General features: G+C 40.9%; 1 pseudogene; it reads right to left on the bottom strand.

The window, feature by feature from the left end:
- Positions 1-5,912: 5,912 nt before the first annotated feature.
- Positions 5,913-21,406, bottom strand: part of LOC148034381 (uncharacterized) — an 89,297-nt pseudogene continuing 73,803 nt past the window's right edge.

Genomic DNA, 21,406 nt, shown 5'->3' with positions numbered 1-21,406 from the left:
ATTCGTAGGTAGCATCTTCTAGGCGATCAGCAAGCTTCTCTTGCATAATGGGATCTACAGCCTCAAGGAGTAATTCAATCTTCTAACCTTCCATACTTTGTTGGTCTTCAGTATCAAGCTGTCCAAATTTACTTTCAAACTCATGGTATAAAGCTATTGCAGCTAAATCTTTGTTGGGTTTCTTAACCTAATCAGTGAAACTTTTCTTCGTCATTAGGCCAGAGTCTTCTAAGAAGAATTCTTCATGTAGGGATTTTTTGAATGTAGCCCAATCCACATCTTGCTGAAAAAGACCATGGATTCTTCCTTGAAGACCATGCGTGGCTAGTCTGATAAAATAGAGACTCCATGCATGTTGCGGTACACCAAAGAAGAGTATTTTCTTAACATACAAGCAAATGAAAACATAGACATTTTGACCATCAAATTATTTTAATTCCCACCAAACTTCCTCTAGGGCCTTAATAGTTGTGGAATCGATCTTCTCTTCGTCTTGCCTTTGTTGTTGTTGTTGTAACATTTGGATTTTTTGTTGTTGAGTCTGATGCAATATACGCACCAATTGTTGTAGAGTATCTCCCGAAGAATCCCCCATCTTGGAGTTCTCTTACACTGACCTTCACGTCGGGTTCACCAATGTCGCATTGCCTAGGGTTGAAGGTCACCATAGGGTTTTGGCAAGAAAACTAGACAAGATAGATGGAGATGTGTCTTCAAGAGATAAGTAGATTACATTGAATGTTCAAAGGTTCAAGAGGTACTTCACGGTCAATCACAAGGATTTGAGAGAAAAGAATGTATGGGGGTTCAAGAGCTTAGAATCTGGAGATGATAGAGATAGGAGAAGGGTTGAAGAAATAGAAGACGTAGAAGAATACTCCCAAAAAGAAATAGAAAATGAAGAAGAATACTAACAGAGATGAAGCATGTCAATTTATTCTTGCATTATGAGAAGATAAAACTCTAATAGAAGACAACATGTACAAAATAATACCTTCCTCTATGCTGCTCAAATTGCCAATTTGATACCTCCATTGGCTTCGAAAGGGGGTTAAAATACCAGGACACCTGACTAGAATTCAGCTAGATCACTCCTTCTTCTCCCACTTTAGAGTGTTGTTTACTGCCTGAAAATAGTGATCGCGTGTCACACGATTTTGCCAACCTCTCTTTTTACATAAAATCCTCTCAAATTAGATGAAAGCTACATGGTTTCTTTTTTATATGTTATCATAATCTAGAAGTTGCCTATAGTTTTATAGATTTTTACAAGAGATAATATCTAAAATATAAAAAATCAGCTAAACTTGTCCAAAAATCTAATATTTTGAACCATGGACACTAACACTAATGCCTAAAATGGCATTGGCTCTCTAAATCAATAAGAAAGCCACACTAGATTTTTTACACGATGTGCGCATATCGGCACGACACCGATGAATGGAGGTTCATCTTCTGTGTAGGTAGAAGGGAAAAATCATTGTAGACAAATTTGTAAAATAATAAATAAATATATTTTTCCAAAAGACTCTTTTCTCTGCCTTTGTGTTGTTTCATAAAATTATGTGAAGGAACCTATGATAATGGATTAATTAACGAAGCTACTATTATATGTCATAACTTGATGTGATAGGTAATTAGAAAACTAAAGAAAACCATTTGTGGGAAGCAGGTGGGTGAGATCCCTAATGGATGCGTCCTATGGATGGGTGGTCCTTGGTAAGCTGGGAGCTTCTCTCAAGAGATTGAACCAAATGTTAATTAGAAAAAATTAGGTAGAACCAAGTGTTGACTTACCTAGGGTCAGGTCTTAAACCCTTGATCAGTAATTATCTTAGGGGAAAGGTATGGTGGCTATGCCAGAACTCCATTAAGGTTCCTTGAATCCTAACCAATTACTGGAAGAAAGTATTGTACTCCATGAACTAAGAGTAACTACGATCACTCCAATTGGATGAGAAGCCCTTTTGGGACACCTTTGATGGAGCTACCTAATGTATCAAGGTCTCAGTTGTCAAATTAGGACTTGGAGCTTGCAGGTTGATCCTCATGGGGACAGTTGGTACCTTTTGTTATGGGGTGGGCTCTAGGAAACCCAGACAATAGACCCCATGCATTCTCACGAGTACCGGGCGAAGCTGTCTTTGTGAAGTCTCACCTACTTTATATTGACTATTAGGAATAGCCCTTCATCCAATGATACCACAACCTTGACCATTTTGGTTAGGTGACTGAAGTGGGACTAAAGGTTTACTCTTTGAATGAGCTTTCTCCTTAGCTTCCTTGGCTCCCATTTGTATTTGCATCCATTGGAAGAATTGAGACATTATATGAGAATTGGATTCTGTTAATTTGTCAACTAAAGCCTTTGTTTAGGTAGTGAAATCCACTAACTTCTCAATGTCATTTGATTAGTAGACAATATGATCTGCTCCACTCTAGATAACAACTCCATATACCTTTGAGCATGCCTATTCTCATGTTCACACATCGTATTATTGAGTGCATTGATTTCTCCTTATATTTGAGGCTCTTCAAGCTCCTTTGGGGTGTATTTTTTAGCATGGAATCTCTGATTTGTTGTGCATACTCGTCCTGGGCTTTACTCTTTCCCTTATGATCTGCCATAGTAGTGCATTCCTCCAATACCCCCTTTTAGAAAATTGGATATAACTTGAGCTAGGAAACTCCGATTCTCAAAATTTTTGATTCAAATCAAATCCAATTATCCTCTTCAAGATGAGGCACATCATAACAAGTTTAGGACAGACAATTCTACAATTCAATTTTTGAGGCTAAATTGTCTAGACCTACACTCTATTTTAACCTGTAAGTACCTCATTTCCACCTATGGGATAAAAATTGATGCCAAGAGGCATATTCCATGGTGGATTCCGTGAGACCATGGTGGATTCCGTGAGGTTTTGCGATGGATTCCATAAAACTATATTTATTTTTCGAGGCTTGTACACAAGGTGGATTCCTTATGCGATAAGTTGACGAGGACACCTATCCTTTTCGGGCATCATGTTAATTTAATGTGCACGTGGGTGATTCCATGGTGGGTGATTCCTCAAAATACATATTTAAATTAATGGATGTTTATGAGTTTAGAGTGCACTTGTATTAAATTAAGGTTAGGTCAGAGTTCCAACCTATTTATTTATTTTGTAGCTGAAGACTGCTAGGTATTCACTTTTGTCAGTTTAATTTTATTATTTTCTAACAATTGTGAATGCTTTAGTTGATGTGTAGAGCAAGCAGCGGTGGCATTGGGAAGCATTGGGCGATAACATGCATTCAAATTACCTCGAAGAAATTATCATTTTTGATAGGCGCACGTCTTATTAGGCGTGGAGCTAATATTTATTTGGGTGTACTTATTTATTGAAGCGATTGACAAATATTTATTATTTTTTATGTGCATGGATACTCGGTTTAAATATTTCATTATTGGACATTGTATTTGAGCACATTTCGACTTTTGGACCGCTCAACCGCTTTATTCTTTATTTGGACAAAAGTAAACACAAAAGCTAAAGCATCTAATTGTAAAATTGGGCTATTTTTGAGCTTTGAGATGAAAAAATTTATAAATACATGCCTTGTGAAATGCTCACACAAGGTATGGGGGGAGATTGTACCCAATTTGTCTTTTTACCTCATATCATGCAAATTTTCTTTCTTACTTTTTGAGCTTAAGTAGAGTTTTTTGTTCTTGGGGACCTTCCGGTGCTCGCTATGTACGCATCCAGGATCCAATTTGCACACCAAAAATGGTAGTGCCTTATGGCTACTAAACCTTGTAGGAAGCTAGGTGGGACATGTGGACACCCTGTTCCCCTATTTTACCAAGTTTTTAATTTGAAGGTACTTGAGTCTTTGAAAGTGTATATACCCTACAATGCCTTATGGCTACTAAACCTTGTAGGAAGCTAGGTGGGACATGTGGGCACCCTGTTCCCCTATTTTACCAAGTTTTTAATTTGAAGGTACTTGAGTCTTTGAAAGTGTATATACCCTACAGTGTCTTATAAATCCCCTATTTTACCCTATTTTGATCTTGAAGGTATTTGAGTCTTTGAAAGTGCCTCAATCTTCAATTCTCCACTCATTGTACTTGTGTGAGGGATAAAATGGTAGGATAGTATCCCTACACGAGCTTCGAATCATTGGGAGGTGGGAAAAGTTCCCTCTAGGTCGGTTGGTTTCACCCCTTTGAGATGTAGAAAGCTAGATGGGACTAGTGGGCACCCTGTAGTACCTGTACCTATACTTCAGTGATGAAGATAGTATGTGTGATGACATGTAAATACCATATTTTACCACGTTTTGAATTTGAAGATACTTGAGTCTTTGAAAGTGTATATACCCTACAGTATCCTATAAATCCCCTATTTTACCCTGTTTTGATATTGAAGGTACTTGAGTCTTTGAAAGTACCTCAATCTTTAATTTTCCACTCGTTGTACCTATATGAGGGATAAAACAGCAAGATAGGCTCCCTACATGAGCTTTGAATCATCAAGAGGTGGGAAAATTTTCCCTTGGGTCAGTTGGTTGCATCCCTTTGAGATTTTTGATAGTGGGAGAGGGTCACCTCTCTTTTATCCCACGAGTGTGTTATTTTTACGAGCTTTTGATTTCGTGCTTTTGCAATTGAAATTGATTTTTAGAGCTTTTTGAAACAACCTTGGATGCTTTGTACAAACGACATGTCATGCACTACTGTTATTCTTTAACATAAACATATATTGCGCATCATGCATGCATCATCACTTGGGAGCTCCCAAGGAGAATACTAAACCATTCACAATAAAGGGAGCAATGGTGTTGAATAATCACAACAAATAATAACATTCCAAAGTTTTGCATTACCCAAAAGGAGTACAATATCTAGAAAGGTTCCAAGATTGCTACGCCTTGATCGATCTTCATGTAACAAAAAGGACATGTCACACCCTAATGAAGTGCATGATGATGAGTCCTCCAGAACAATGAATGAGCCATGCTTACGTTGGGCTTCCTACATAACAGGGCATATCTTACGTGTTTTCCCTAACACAATGGCAAGGTCAGTGGGGGTTAGTGCAGGCTGATGTATGACCATGTGCTCCTTGGATTGAAGGCCAAGTATGTGCATGTACACATAATACATATGTTTGCAAGCAAGAAATGCCTTTTGGGTAGATTCTCTTTTTTGAAAATCAGGACAAGTGCACCTAGGCTCTTCTTTGATGTGCACATCATAACAACTCTCTGTCAAGACTCGAAATACTGAATGTTGTCTCTCAAGTTGCACTACCTCCTCGAAGAATGTCACAACCATGCAACCAGCTGCCTCTATTGTCTTTTGTGCATCTTTGGAAATTCCATGTCTCCACTTGCGTCTTCTCCCGCTTGAACCACATTCTGTAGAAATAGGAGGTTTGCTCTTCTCGTTCCTTGGTGATGCTGTAAAGCAGGCAAACTTGAAACCAGCCTGTCTTAGGCTGCTATACTCTTCCTTCGATATATTTGTTCCTATATTAACTGGCCACAAAGATGGAACAATTGGTGATGCTATCACTTGTTTCTGCACATCGTTTGTATGCTTGACATCATGATTACAGAACCATATCCATTGTGCAATGACCTTGTTCTTATAGGCTCTCTCAGACCAAAAGCATGGCGCGACTAACCCCACTTGCCAACTCTGTAATTTGCTGTTGCAATTCTTTCTACCCTCCATACCAAAACACTTTCTCACATAGTTAGGTGGTGTCCTTCGTAAAGCCCACTCCTCCTGTGCCACTTCTACCTCTTCTACATGGGTTGATGTTTCCGCATTTGGTGCACTTACTCCACTTGCAAAGGGCTTGATTGGTATCTCCTCATCCTCTTGGATACATATCTCTTCCATCTTTCCATTGTCAAACAGTATACTCCACGGCCTGCCCCTGATTCTCCTTTGCCTTGACTCCATCACGTACCCTGGTCTATGAGAACTTATAGTTGCTCCACCTCCCTTCTTTTTTCTTTGCACAGTCTCCCTATCACCTTGCATTATAGGCTCCTCGTACAAAGGACTTCTAGCTACAACACCTTGCAACGCACGTGCAATAGAGGTGGGATTTGGGGATTCCCTTTTGCTGGCACTAGCCAACAAAGACTCCATAGAAGGCCCAGATCCAATAAACCTCCCTGTGGTATAGCCCAACCTCTTTGCACATTGAATATATGCATTCAAAATATCACTAACACATGCATCATAAAGTGATATCTTCCGTTTTCCACCCTCACCCGCTAACCAACTAGCATGGACACTTTCTGATAAGTTTATGCTTGGAATTTGAGCATGTTCCCAAGGACTTTTGTTAGCCTGCGGAGTCAAATCCAAAAATAGAATCAGTAGCACTCCCCATTGCTACATTGTGCAACAAATCTTAATGAGCTGGAAAAAATGTCACATGAGATTCAATTCCTCCCTAGTGGGCAATTCTTTGCTCCCACCATTTCAACCACCTATCCAAAGCCTTGATGTGTTCCTTTTTTACATTTCATGCCCACCAATCTCGGATAGCAGAGGCCTGAAGTGAGGCTATTTGAGTTGTCATTGCTAGCCTCCATGCTTCACACAATTCAATGTGGTGCATTTGTTTATCCACAGTGACTAATTTCTTGGTATGCTTTTGCAAACTTTGCTCCCAATGAAAAAGACAAGAACGCTCCCTCCCTTCCATTATGTTATGAGGCCCTCCATTGTACACAGCCCTTATTGCCATCCAATTTGCACTTGCCTCATCGGACATAAATCCAGCAAAGTCAGGTGGATCATGGCCACATTGAACCATGTCAGAATTCAAATTTCTCCAAAACAGGATTTGAGACTCTTCGTCCTCCTCTTTAAATTCACATATTGTTCATTAACAACAATTTAATTTCAATAAAAGCTTTAATTATGTTGCCACATACCCGTGATCATAAACTGAACAAGACATAGTTGCCCACCCATCAATCCTATGGGTGTGATCAAAGTGCACCCATCCACATCGTAAATCTCTAGTCCCTATTCGCCTCATACGATTCACTAAGTCCACCCCTGATGTTGGTCCCTTGGTGGACATTTTAAACAAGTAGCACTTCTCCTTGGCATCACCTTGTCCCGGAAATCTACTTCCATGGAAAAATGGGAAGACACAACGTTTTTTCAAAAGAAGTATGTTGTCATACCCATCACCAACCACCTGACCTTGTTTGGCTCTCTCTTGTGAAACAATGCCTTTGAACCTATGTGTTTATTAGAGGGTTATTTCAAATGCAGGACATATATTGCAAGCAGAAAATAATAATGGACAAGCTTACCCTTTATTCTACACAAGTGGCATCATTTCTTCTAGAAAATGATTAAGGTCCACCTCAGTCGCCTCCGACTCGTCTTCTTTTGTTAAAGATTCAAACAACATCTGCTGAGCGACTAGCATCTGTATTTTTCGTGGGCCTCTCTTTTTGATCTTTAGGACTGTGCTCACAAGCCTCCGCACCTTGTCAAGGGTTGCCCTCTTTGTGCCATGTTGAACACTGTGAGCATGCTCCCCAACATGGATCACCAAACGTGTCATTGTAGGATCCAGTGGCAACACATAATAGATCATGCATTTGCAAATGGCTGCACAAGTAGCAACATTTTGACAATAGTGACATGTTATCTTGGAGTTTCCCTCACTTGCAGGATAACCCATGCTCACGGTTCTATCCAAGTGACCATGGAAAAAACATCATTGTATTTTCCCTCTGTTATGTAGTAAGGACAAGTGATCCTGAGACATTGAAGACTTCCAAGACAATAGCTCAAGCGCACAGTGCACTCAATTGCCATATTTGTTTGTGAGGGCCGCGACCACGGGTGACCATCATATTTTTGTTCCATACCCATCATTCGTTTCTTGCTATGTGTGGCTGGAAGCTCAAAAGCAATTGTGCCATTATACTCGATTGGGAGCTCATCCACCCTTCGTGGAGGTCCATAAAGCACTAGTAATTTTTTCAATCTACCCGTTCTAGCTTTCTCCTCAATGAAGGCTGCAATGGAGTTATCATAGGAAGATAAATCCTCGCTTTGGCTGCCCACACATAGGTCCTCCCTGACATTTGTGTCATGTAGATCCTTATGGATCCCTCCGTCATTGCATGCACCTATTGAAATTGTTACTTCATCAACATCCTTCTTGTTATCTGAGGGTATGTCAAGACACACTGGAGTTGATTTGCTACAACCAGGAGTACAATCAATGTAGTTGTCAATCTCATCTTCTATTGACTCAATACTGTTAGAGATGCACACATAGTCATTTGAGTGCATGATAGAGTAGGTGGCTGATAATGTACTATCAATCAGATAGTGCGCATGCCCTTGATGATCCCATCTTGGAGACACAGTGACATTGTTTGCTCCACCATCATTCTCTATGACGGCTTGCAACCCTTGGAATTTTTGTGTTGGAGGCAATAGATTCTGTAGGTAGTACTCACTCAAAAGAACCTCTCCATTTCTTAATGAAACCCTGTGCTCTAAGCAATCACTGGCTAGTCTCCATGTCAAAATAGCAAAACTCGACATGTTGTGCCCTCTGGTGGGTTAGTATTTGATGAAAAGAAGAAAACTCTGAATAGAGCTCACAGTGTGTATTTGATGAAGAGAAGGCAACAGTTCACCGTCGGATGACTGTGTAGAGAAAAAAGGGAGGCATGGAGGAAGTTACAAGAGGGTTAGAATAACCTCGAAGCTATAGCAACCGTCACTACAAGCAGAGATGACTAAATAATGAATATGCACACTCATCAAAATTTAAGAGCCACAGTCATTCATCAACATTTAAGAGTAATAATAAATAAGCATAATCATCAGAAATCAAAAGAAAAATTTACAACTCAATCACCCACCATCCTTCACCTTTATGCACTCATAATTAAGAGCTCTCGCCCCATGATTTTGTCAAAATAATGTTGTAAATTAGATTTAATTAATATTTTAAAAATTATTTATGTTGTATTAATTATTTAATTATTTAATGGCTAACTAATTACCTAATTACGTAATTACCTAATTATTTAATTATTTAACAGCTAACTAACTTACGAGAGAGAGACTAACTGGCTTATTAATTATAATAATTCTAGGAGCGATGACGAGAACATTAGCTTTGTCCTAAGCACTCTGATTGTGCTCATGATATGGACCATGACAATTGACTATGTAGCTTGATCTACTGTCAACGTTCGAGGCTTTGGAAGATTCAGATGAATATCATTGGGTGCGTTAGATTCGCGAACTATGTGCTCGGTGCTTAAACGATGGCAAATTCAGTGCGCGAGCAAAGTGCCTCTCTTCTTTATTAGGGTTATTAAGTATGGCGAAACTCTCTTCCTCAACTCTCTCCACTCTCTTTGCTCTCTCTCTCTCTCTCTCTCTCCCTTCTCTCTTTCTCCCTTCTCTTTCTCCCTTCTCCCTTCTCTTTCTCCCTTCTCTCATTCTCCCTTCTCCCTTCTCTCCCTCTCTCCGTCTCTCTCTCTCGCGACACACACACTCAAGAACTCTCTTTCTCCCTTCTCTTTCTCCCTTCTCCCTTCTCTTTCTCCCTTCTCCCTTCTCTCCCTCTCTCCGTCTCTCTCTCTCTCGATACACAACTCCTGCCCCACAACTCTTGCATGTTGACAGAGAGACTCCTAACGTTGAGGTACACCTCTCTGAAGCTCCATTGTGTCCGTTAGCATGCTCCAAGCGGCTTCGTGCAGCTCCGCATCTGCTCAACCGTTGACAGAGAGCCTCCAAGGCAAGATATTGAAGCCCCCTAATCATCCGCGTCCCCGCGGACGATAGGTGGGCTTATGCTCGCGTCCACGCAACCATTGACACACAGGCTCCAAACATTGAGATTGAAGCCCCCCAATCGTCCGCGTTCGCGCGGACGATGGGTGGGCTTATGCATAAGTGTCGTCTCTCCTGTGTGGCATCATCTCTCCCGTGTGGCGTCATCTCTCCCGTGTTAGCGTGGCGTCATCTCTCCCGTGTGGCTTCGTCCGTGACCTCAGCTCTCCTGTGTGGCTTATGCATGACGATGGGTGGGCTTATGCATAAGCCCCCCAATCGTGCGTGTCCACGCAGACGATGGGTGGGCTTATGCACAAGCCTATTTTCATTGAATTTTCTAAATTAAAGAGGTTGATTGTGTTATTAACCTTAAAGAGATTGATTGTGTTGTTAATCTTTAACCTTAAAGAGATTGATTGTGTTGCTAATCTTAAAGAGATTGATTGTGTTGTTAATCTTAAAGAGGTTGATTGTGTATCTATTTGCAAGTGTGTAGAGAAAGTTATGGCACCTAAAAGAGTGCTTAGAGAGAGAAATAAATGTGTGTCACCTCATAGTAGCTGTGAAGTCTGTATGAAGCTACGTTCAGGATGTGTTCTTGGGCTGATCTTAGAGCAAGAATCATCATCGCGTTTGAGATCAGTGGACACTCCAACAAAGAAAGGATGTGGTCCAAAAAGATGTGTCTACATTGATGACGAAGCACAAGTGGATGGGGACTCCAATACAATTGACGGGGTTGCGGAGCACACAGGTAGTCACTTATGTGTCCATTTCATTTACATATGACTCTTTGTTCAGTGTTATGTATTATATATGATTGGTTTAATGCTACTGTTTTTTATTGTTACTTATTAATATCTGCTCCTACAGAAACTAATGTGCAGCATGATAGTCTAGATGACAAAGAAGAGGTGAGTGGTGATAGTGATCAAGGGGAGAATGATGATGAAAAAGAAAAGAAGCACTCAAGGAACTTAGGCAAGCAAGTCTCTCTAGGACTGATGAAGGATGTGCTGAGTCAATTTTATATAAAAAAGAGGACGCTGCCTCCTCTTGTGCCTCTTTGCAGATTAGTGGCTCATGAGGCAGTCAGATTTGCTACGGATGATGCCCAGTGGTTGATTCCTTCCTTTGATTCCACTGGTTATCTTGAGACTATGGGACACTTCCTTGTGTCAGTTGAAGGTCCGAGAGGGGAGACCATGTCTGTGACAGCCAGCAATCTAGATGAATGGGGTCCAATATGGTGTCAAAGAAATGAAGATTTTGAGAGGGCTCTTGGAAGAGAGTGGCAAGACCTTAAGGGTAAAAAGTTCTTGGTTTGGGATGGAAACCACATTCTTAAAACGTGGTGGAAACGCATCAAAGAAAGTAAGTTGTCCACTATACATGCAAGTATTGAATGTTTGTATCCCATTCTTATGTTTGTTGATTTTCAATTATAGAGTACTCCGACTGTGCTCACTACCATGCTAGTGTACGGTGCCAATTCATTGAGGTGCCAAAGGCGAAGGAAGCAGAGCTACTACTCGCACTAGACACCACCAACGCGTAAGTCTTCTTCCTTTAACTATGCTCCTCTTTGTAATATGTTACACTTACATTCTCATATTATGCTTTTGCTTGTTTTCAATAGTATTTCTAGAGCTCATGTTACTCCAAATATTGCGCATGAGGTGTATATGTTTCAAAAGTTTGGTATTGCAAACAAAGACTCCATTCTAGATAGATTGAGTCCGGCCATGAGGAAGTGGGCTGAGGTTGAGATGAGTATAGAGGCAAGGTATTATCATGGTGTTGCTCCATGGTATAACTCTCCTTGTGGTTTAATATCTCAGCTTGTATGGAAGGTGATTTTCTATCTATGGCTCACTTGTATGAGATGTGCTTTTCTATCTCTAATTTAGTTTTTTTTTTGGAATGATAGGATGAATTTCATGTCTTCATCTCAAAAGAAACTGCGAAGCTTCAGGCTCTTGGTCTAGATGAGGTAGAGAGGAAGAAACATTTGGAGAAGGCTACAAGGGTGGAAGAGGAGCGCCTTAAGGATAGGGGTTACAAGTACCTATCCATTGCTAATCCCCAAAATGGTGATGAGTTCTTTAAGTTGTTATTTGGGCTAAAGTGGGATGATGCAAGCATGCTCAAGATCACAAGAGACAAGTTGTATTGTCTCACAAGCTCAAAAATCCCTGTGGAAAGGTAATTTGTATATATAACGCAAGGTGTGTGTATGTGATGCTTTTTTCTTCAATGCTTTCTATTTGCGTATATTGTTGTGCATCACAGGAAAAAAATATTGTTGCATCTTATGAGTCTCACAAACGCCAAAGACCCCCAATACCCACATTTTGGTGATTATAAGCTCTTTCGGGTTTACATGAAGAAAGAGACATATTGGGCTCACTTGCATTCGGAGGCACTACTTCAGATTGATAGGATACAAGTAGAAGGCCCACAGCTACCAGATTCATTTGAGGAGTTCTTTAAGCTTAACATGAAGAATCATGTCATGCAGGTTGACTGAATGCAGTGCATTCATATTGCTTTCTTAAGTTCTTTCTTAGAATGTATATGTGCTAATGTTAAGCGCTTGTGAAACTTGTGTAGGCTTTTGTACACCTCCTGGATGGAGTGAAATCTTCAGATGTTGCAGAGAAGATGCCAGAGCTTACATTTTCAGCCAAACGTGTGATTTATAGGTTAGCATCAAAACTATTTTTTTGCAAACTCTTCATCTTAAATGTAGTAGATATAATGGCACGAAAGCCTATTTATGTTATTGATTTTTCTATTCTAAGCTCCACGTGAAAGCTCGAGGTTGGGTGGTTTGTTTATTATTATAAAACTATTGTCTTATATAAAGGAGATTGTGTGTCTAATTTTCATATTAGATTGCATGCATTTGCTTGCGTAATTGGCAAGAATGTTGCAGGTGGATACTACAATGTGTAGAAGAGAAGAGACTGGATGCAGCTCCGCAATTCACAAGAGAGTGGATTGATGTTCGTGACGAGAACACTATGTATTCTCCATCATTACGTGAGAGAAAATTGACGGCATGGGAGGCAAGTCTTTGCCCTTGGTAGCTGGATTACCCTGTGGGGGTTATCCCTAAGCAAGAGAAAGATCTGCATGAGAGTAAGTACTTCAATCTATGTAAACATCTCATCGCTTTTGTATAAAACTTTTGTATGTCAATGACCAATAACCAAGCCTTAGACCAAGTGATAATCAAGAGTAGGAGGAATCAACCAAAGAATAGCTTGAAAATTGGGCCACATTTTTTTGGGTTGTTTACAGCAGTCAATAGTCTAGCTATGGTGCAACCTCTAGTACTCCTCCTATTGAGAATGAAGAGTGGAAGAAGATTCAAGCATGAAATGATTGGAAAACTTCATGATCTAGGAGGTAGAAAGAGATCTTTGTAGAAAAATCCATGGAAGCTTGAAAATAGCTTGAGGAAAGGGGAAAGAGAAGCCTCCCTTGAAAAATAGTTTGTTTCCCTTCCAAGTCCACTTAACTCCTATTTGACCATGTTACCTTCAAAATTGCATGAAAATTTGATGATGACATGCTATTTTGTCTTTCCACCACCATATCTATCCCAAAGATCTCTAGATATAGTTTTTTTCCAATTGTAGATATCCTGCAAGCCATTGCTAGTCATTGTTGTAAGAGAGGGGGATTTAATAACGGGGAAATACTAGCTACACTGGCTAGTATATAAGGTGAGAGAGACTTAATTTTTCATTATCAGTTAAATATACAAGTCTTCTTTCTCCTTCACCTTGCTCTCCAAGCTTCCATGTCTTCCTTCCCTATCTTCTAGTCTTTCTCTCTCTATTTCTAGTATTTCTCTCTCCTCGTAACTGTCTTTCTCTCTCTTCTGCTCTTCTTCTTCTTCTTCTCTGCAGTTCTTGGTCCCAGTTAGTCCCTCATTTTACCCAGTTACAACTTTCTAGTCACATGGAATTTTGAGTCACAGGTACACAGGTACAAGGAGCAATAAGCGAGTTCCCAAAGATTTTTGGACACAAAGACTGCAGGCAGGAGCATTAATGGTGTCTTGGACCAAGTTTGGAGGAGGGAAGACTGACTTTGGTAGCTCGTGGGTCATTTTTGGCTCATTTTGAAGGTAAACTCTTAGTAACCGTGGTCACAAGAGTTAGAAGAAAGTCTGACTTTTCAGGGAGGGTCTTCTCTCTCCTCATTTCTCAAGCTTCTTGCAAGCTTCCATGGAGGAAATCAGGCCCAAATCTTGCTCCCCTTTCCTCTCTTCCGCAATCCCTCTCCCTCTTCTTTCTCTCTCTCCTATCCTCTCTCTTACAATGGTATCAAACAAACAGATAAGGGATGCGCACAACCCGAGGGATGACACCAACTTTGAGGTTGAAGAGGAAGAACTCTCTCACTCCATGGGAAGTCTTAGTACACTCAATCATACCCTCAGTTCACACGAGACTAGACATGCGGAGAGGCATAGGGAAATAATGGAAGGTCAAGCTCAAATGGTGATGGAGATGCGCCAAATGACCTCTATCATGGAAGCACTTGTAGCCAAGTTCTCAATGTGGATGGAGTCCCAAATGGAAGGTCAAGCTCAAATGGTGATGGAGATGCGCCAAATGACCTCTACCATGGAAGCACTTGTAGCCAAGTTCTCAATGTGGATGGAGTCCCAAATGAAAGGCAAGGAAAAAGAGGATAGACCAAACATGCAAGCTAAAAGAATGACCATCCCATCCGTGAATGTAGCCTATGCAAGTACCCAAGGTATTTTGGGAAGAATGGGCATTCCCAACATCAGCTTTGAGCAAGGAGAGCCCTTGCAAAGGCATGAGGAGCCCACAAACAATGGGATGAGAAGTAACTCTCAGCCACCACCCATGCCCATACCACCTATGCGTGCTCAACCGTCGTTTGGAAGGAATCACTCAAACAATGGGTCATTTCTTGGCAGCCAAATGGATCAGCCCCACTTTGGGTATATGGGACAGCCCCCCAACCATGAAAGGGAGTTGAGAGACAAAATCATTTTCTCAAAGTTCAATGGCCAGTCGTCCTCCCCGATTGAATTAGAAGAATGGCTCTCGAAGCTTGAAGACTACTTTGACATAATGCCAAGAAATGATGATAAAAAAGATACACTTTTCCACGATACACTTAGAGGGCTTTGCCCACACGTGATGGTGGTACATAAAGAGTGAAAATCAGCAGCTTGTTGACACTTGGGATGCATTCAAAGCCCTTATGATTCAATTCTTTGTATCTCCGATTGAGAAGAAGGAGAAGCTTGCAAGGCAATGGTATGATTTAGAGCAACGTGGGATGATGGTGCATGACTACACAAACCAATTCTTCAATCTCACAATGTATGTTGAGTCCATTAGTGATTATGCAAAGCTTCATAAGTACATTTATGGTTTGGATCCCCAACTCTCGGCTGATGTTTCAGCCCAAAGCCCGTTAGATTTTTTCAAAGCTATTGAGTTGGCTGAGAGGTACTCTCGTAAGTACCGCCGAGATGCTTCATTTCAGCATGGGCAGTAAAGAGGGATGTCTTAGCCATTATTTGGGCAGCAAAGAGGATCTATGCAGTCACATTTTGGGCAGCAAAGAAGTGCTATAAAACCCGGGAAATTTGGAGCAGGTTATGGTGGTGGAAATATGCCATTCAGCACCCCGAAGATTCCCACATACCCCACCTTTAATGCCTTTAGGCAAAATAGTAATTTCAGGACTACAAACCAATGAAGAGCTGAAAATAGACAAGGGGACAGCAAGGGGAAAAATGCTTCAGCTTTTGGTGGTCAACGCTCTATCCCGATGGACCTCTACAAAGAGAGGAAACAAAAAGGACTTTGCTTTAAATGCGAGGAAAAGTATACAGCCGAGCATGCATGTAAACGTGCTTAGGAATGCAAAAGCAAGGGTACATAGCATGTTAGTCTTTGATGAATCTGATGAGGATCATGAGGATGCTAGTGCCTTTGCAATCACGGCCCAAAATGATGAGGTTGAAGAGGAATGTGGGCAAGAAGAATTCTTTGACCCGGTTGACATCTTCCCATTTGACCCTGGCAGTTATGTAGATGTAAAAATGGGTGATAAGAATGATTCACATGCTGCTATCACTATTTGTACTATCTCCCAGGATGCTTGGACAGGATCTAAGAGCCCCAACACTCTTCGTCTTCAAGGCAAGTTTCACGGGAAATATGTATTTGTCTTGGTAGATAGTGGTAGCACACACAGTTTCATAAATAGAGTAGTTATGGATAGGCTGAAATATTTTGTCTCTGATTTACAGCAACCAATGAGGGTGCAAGTGGCCAATGGGAGTGAGGAAATTAGTACTCATGTATGCCTAGTTGTACCTATTAAGCTTGCTGAAAATTATGAGAAGAAAGTGGATTTGATTGCACTCAATATGGGGCCGATAGACATTGTGTTGGGCTGCGATTGGCTGAAAACTTTGGGCACCATTTCCATGGATTTTTCATTACTGTACATGCAGTTTTTCAAGGCTAGACAGCTTGTTCACCTGCAGGGAATTAAAAATAGCAGTGAATTTCAGCTTATTACAGCCAAACAGCTCAAGAAAGAGTTCAAGAAATGCTCCCAGATTTTTGTGTTGCAATTAAATAATGAAAATGCAGATCAGTCCCGAAAAATGCATGATAATTTAGCCCTTAAGGCTCTACTTGCGGAGTATGGTGACTTGTTTTAGTTGCCTACAGCATTACCTCCCAAGAGAGCGGTTGATCATCCCATTGATTTGGAGCCCCATTCCAAGCCGGTCAATAAACCCCCTTACAGGTTGTCCAAATGTGAAAGAGAAGAAGTGGCCAAGCAGGTCAAAGATTTAGTAGATATGGGATTCATTGAGCCTAGCTCATCCCCTTTTGCATCACGTGTCTTGCTAGTTAAAAAGAAAGATGACACTTTCAGGATGTGCATTGATTATAGAGATCTGAATAAGATCACTATCAAGAATAGATACCCTATTCCTAGGGCAAATGACCTGTTAGATGAGTTGAAGGGAGCTAAGTATTTCACAAAGATTGATTTGAGATCCAGCTACCATCAGATACGCATGCATGAAGGGGATGAGATAAAGACTGCATTCAGGACTGATCGTGGGCTCTATCACTTCTTAGTCATGCCCTTTGGCTTGACTAATGCACCAACCACGTTTCAGAGCCTCATGAACAAATTACTTCAGCCTTACTTATTCGAATTTGTATTGGTATTTTTCGATGGCATCCTCATTTATAGTCGCTCAAAGGAAGCTCACCTTATGCACATGAGGCATATATTTGATATACTTAGATAGCATAGACTCTTTGCTAAGGAGACAAAGTGTTCATTCATGCAGATTGAGGTTGAGTAATTGGGACACATTGTCAGTGAGGCAGGCATTAGAGCTGACCCAAAGAAAGTGCAATGTGTCAGAGATTGGCCCACACCTGCAAATACTACCTCTTTGAGAGGATTCTTGGGTCTCTCCTCATTTTACCACAGATTCATTCGGCACTCTTCCACTATTGCAGCCCCTCTCATTAATAGGCTAAAGAAAGAAGCATTTCTCTCAGATCCATTGGCAAATAGAAGCTTTAATCAGCTGAAAGATTTGCTTACTTTAGCCCCTATCTTGGTATGCCCTGATTTTTCTAGGGAATTCATCATTCAGTGTGATGCCAGTGGGAGAGGAATTGGTGTAGTCTTGCTGCAAGAACATAGGGTCATAGCTTTTGAGAGCTGAAAGCTAGCTGAAAATGAGAGGGTTATGAATGTCTATGATTAGGAAATGCTGGCCATCCTTCATGCCATCAAGAAATGGCATCACTATTTGTATGACAGTTGATGTAGACTGAAAAGCGACCATAGAGTACTCAAGTACTTCTTGTCTCAGTCAAATCTGACTCAGAAGCAGAGGAGATGGGTAGCCACCTTACAGAACTATGACTTTGACATCACCCACACTCATGGGAAGGACAATGTAGTGGTTGATTCCCTGTCTAGGATGTGGGCATGTAAAGTCTCTGCTATCATGGAGTTACATAGTGATTGTATTCATGAGCTTTAGGAGGCTTACCTGTTAGACGATGATTTCAGCAATGTATTTCAGAAATTACAGCAAGGACAATGTGTGGAAAACTCTTCATATCAGCTAAAAAATGGGGTTTTATGGTATAATGGCCAAATTGCCATCCCTCATACTTCCCCATTCAAGCAGAAAATCATGTAAGAGATGCATTCAGCCCCTATAGCTGGTCATTTGGGAGTCTTTAAGACTATGACAAAATTGCTAAAAGCTTTTACTAGAACGGCCTTTGGAAAGATGTGAAATACTTTTTCTTGGGCTGCGTGCCTTATCAGCAAAACAAGGACAACACCTTAAAACCAGCTGGTTTACTTCAGCCATTGCCTATGCTTGAAGGCAAGTGGACACACATCACTATGGACTTCATTACCGGCCTACCGGTGACCAAGAAAGGTTGGGGCAGCATCTATGTAGTTGTGGACAAACTTACAAAGGCAGCCCATTTCATTCCCACAAAGACTCAGTATAATGCTTCTCAAGTAGCCAGCCAATTCATGGAATATGTTTTCAAATTACATGGCTTACCACAGGTCATTGTGCATGACCAAGATGCTAAGTTTATGAATAACTTTTGGCGGGTAGTTTTCAGCTCTATGGGCACTCAATTAGCCCCTTCCACTCCTTACCATCCACAGACAGATGGTCAGACAGAAAGGGTTAACAAATGGCTGGAAACTTACTTGAGGCATTTCTGTCATCATGTGCAGCATGCTTGGGACTCATGGTTGCACTTAGCTGAGTTTACCTATAATAACTCTACACATGCTAGCATTGGAGTTTCACCTTTCGAGGCCTTGTATGGCTACAAGGTGCCCCTTCCTATGGTTATCTTCAATGATAAAATAAATCCACAAAGGAAGTAAGAATTAGAGAGAATGCAGGCCTTACTTCAGCAATGTAAAGCTAACTTGAAGAGAGCCCAAGATCAAATGAAGCTTTATGCTGATGACAAAAGACAGGATGTGGAGTTCCAAGAAGGGGATTTGGTGCTCTTGAAAGTGCCTAAGTCTAGATATGCCTCCCTTAAAGATGGGTCCAGCAATAAGTTGGCACACAGGTTCTATGGACCATACCGAATTATCAAGAGATTGGGAGACTTGGCATATCGATTGGCATTACCCCCATCTACGAAGATCCATAATTTCTTCCATGTGAGTCAGTTGAAGCCCTTCATTGGCTCAGCAGTGGACTATGTTGAGGAACTCCCACCGATAGATGAAGAAGGAACCATTCAATACATACTCGAAAAAGTCATAGGAAAAAGGAAAAAAAGGCTTCGTTCTCACTCGATCATGGAATACTTGATTAAGTGGCAAGTTTTAGCACTTGAGGAAGCTTCTTGGAGGTAAGCTTCAATTTTGGAAGAGTTCCCATACCTTTTAGAAGCAGATTTGGTTGAAATCTAGCTAACTATGGCCCTTTTTCTTGGGGGTCATACCATGAACTGCAGCTGTGGGAGTTCTGTTCATAATATAAATAGCCTCAGACAAAAAATGCTTAGGCATATTCTTTTCAACCATCAAGGCACGTGCAACTTCTGCAATATGCCTGTTTTTCCTTTCTGCAACCCCATTTTGCTGTGGGGTATACCTGCATGTGAACTGTCTCTTTATCCCATGAGACCTCAGAAAATCACTGAACTCATTTGAGAGGTACTCTCCTCCTCCATCTGACCTCAAGCACTTTACTTTCAAGCCTGTTTCTCTTTCAACTGCAGCCTTGAAAGTTCTAAAGTGCTCAAAAGCTTCACTCTTTTCCTTCATAAAATATACCCACAGCTTTCTAGAACAATCATCAATGAATGTGACAAAGTATGAACTACCTCCAAGAGATACATTTTGTGTAGGCCCCCAAATGTCTGTGTGCACAACATCAAGGATATTTCTGCTTACATCTCTGTCATGTGAAAAGGGTTGTCTTGCGTGCTTACCAAACTGATATGCTTCGCATACCTTATGAAATTCTGCAACTCTAAATGTAGGCAAACCTGTAACCAACCCTTTGGACCGCATTAATTTCAGCCTTTGTACATTTGCATGTCCAATGCATTTGTGCCAAATTTCAATATCTGCAACAACACCTTTTCCTTTAGCATACATAGCAGCATTCATAGTAAGAATTTCAGCATCCAGAGTAAACATACATTCAACTCTACTTCCCTTTGCTACCAACCTGCACTTGTCATTGAAGTCTTCTACAAAGCAGCCCTTTGCATTAAATTTGACTTGCAGCCCTTGCTCTACCATTTGACCGACCGACACCAAGTTCTTTGTAATAGATGGCACATGTAATACATCTGAAAGACTCTTTGTCTTACCATCATGCAAGGACAAGGGAACTTTTTCAATGTGTGAAATTGGGTGGCATGAATCATCACCCGTCTGCACATAACCTGCATTTTGCAAATCCTACATCTCTCCAAACCATTCTGCATGGCTGGTCATATGATTGGATGCATCTGAATCAACATACCAAACATCATCATGTGTTCCCTTTCCTACAACAGCATTCAGCATATGCTGCATAACAAACAGACATTCATTTTTGTCTTCATTCTGTCGTGAAGACGATGCATAGTTTCCTTGCTGCAACTTACCACTGCGAATATCATCTTTCTTAGCATAACATTGGGTTGCAATATGACCTATTTTTCCACAGTAGTGACACACAATACTAGAGTTGTTAGAGCCTCTGTTCTGCCATCCACCTCTTCCTCTAAAGCTCCCCCTGCCTCTAAAGTTACCACGACCTCCTGAAACCTACATATCGCCAAATTGCTGATTCAATCTGTTTTTCTAGTTGTCACTATCACGTCCTGTACCATGGCCTCTTGAAGAGAACCTGCCACGTCCCCTTCCTGAAGTGGAGTAGAAAGCTTGGACCTGTTCACCACTTTTTTTAGATGTCTCACTCTGCATGTTGATCTCTTCAGTGATCATAAGGGAGACCAACTCATCGAAATCTGGAAATGGCTTTCTAACATATACGGAAGTTACAAAAGACTTCCAAGCCTTTTCATTGTTAAGTCCATCCAAGGTAGATGACATCAAATCATCATCATCGGGCATTGCATCAATCGCTGCCAAGGCATCTGCAATGCTCCTTACTTTTAGTGCATACTCATTGATAGACATCTTCCCTTTCTTCAATGTATTCAACTCTTTCTTGAGTTGAATCTTTCGTGCCTTTGTATTTACGAAAAACATACTTTCAAGTATGGTCCAAGTTGCATATGAATTCTCTGCATTTCTAATGTGTCCCAGCATATTATTGTCAATTACTGCAGACAACCAATACATGACCTTTTTATCTTTTGCATTCCATTCCTTCCGTGCCTTTGTCTCTTCTGCAATTGGAGGATCACTCACCTCTGGCTCTTCTTCACCTGAAACAAACTCGTAGAGGCCTTTTTCAATAAGGAAGTTCATGACATGGAACTTCCA

Source organism: Lygodium microphyllum, chromosome 6 (genome assembly GCF_053477565.2).
Source record: "Lygodium microphyllum isolate KBCC chromosome 6, Lygodium_microphyllum_v1.1.10, whole genome shotgun sequence".
NCBI classification, from domain to species: domain Eukaryota; kingdom Viridiplantae; phylum Streptophyta; class Polypodiopsida; order Schizaeales; family Lygodiaceae; genus Lygodium; species Lygodium microphyllum.
Note: the sequence above shows the minus strand (reverse complement) of the source record. Positions and strands in the feature narration are given on the sequence as shown.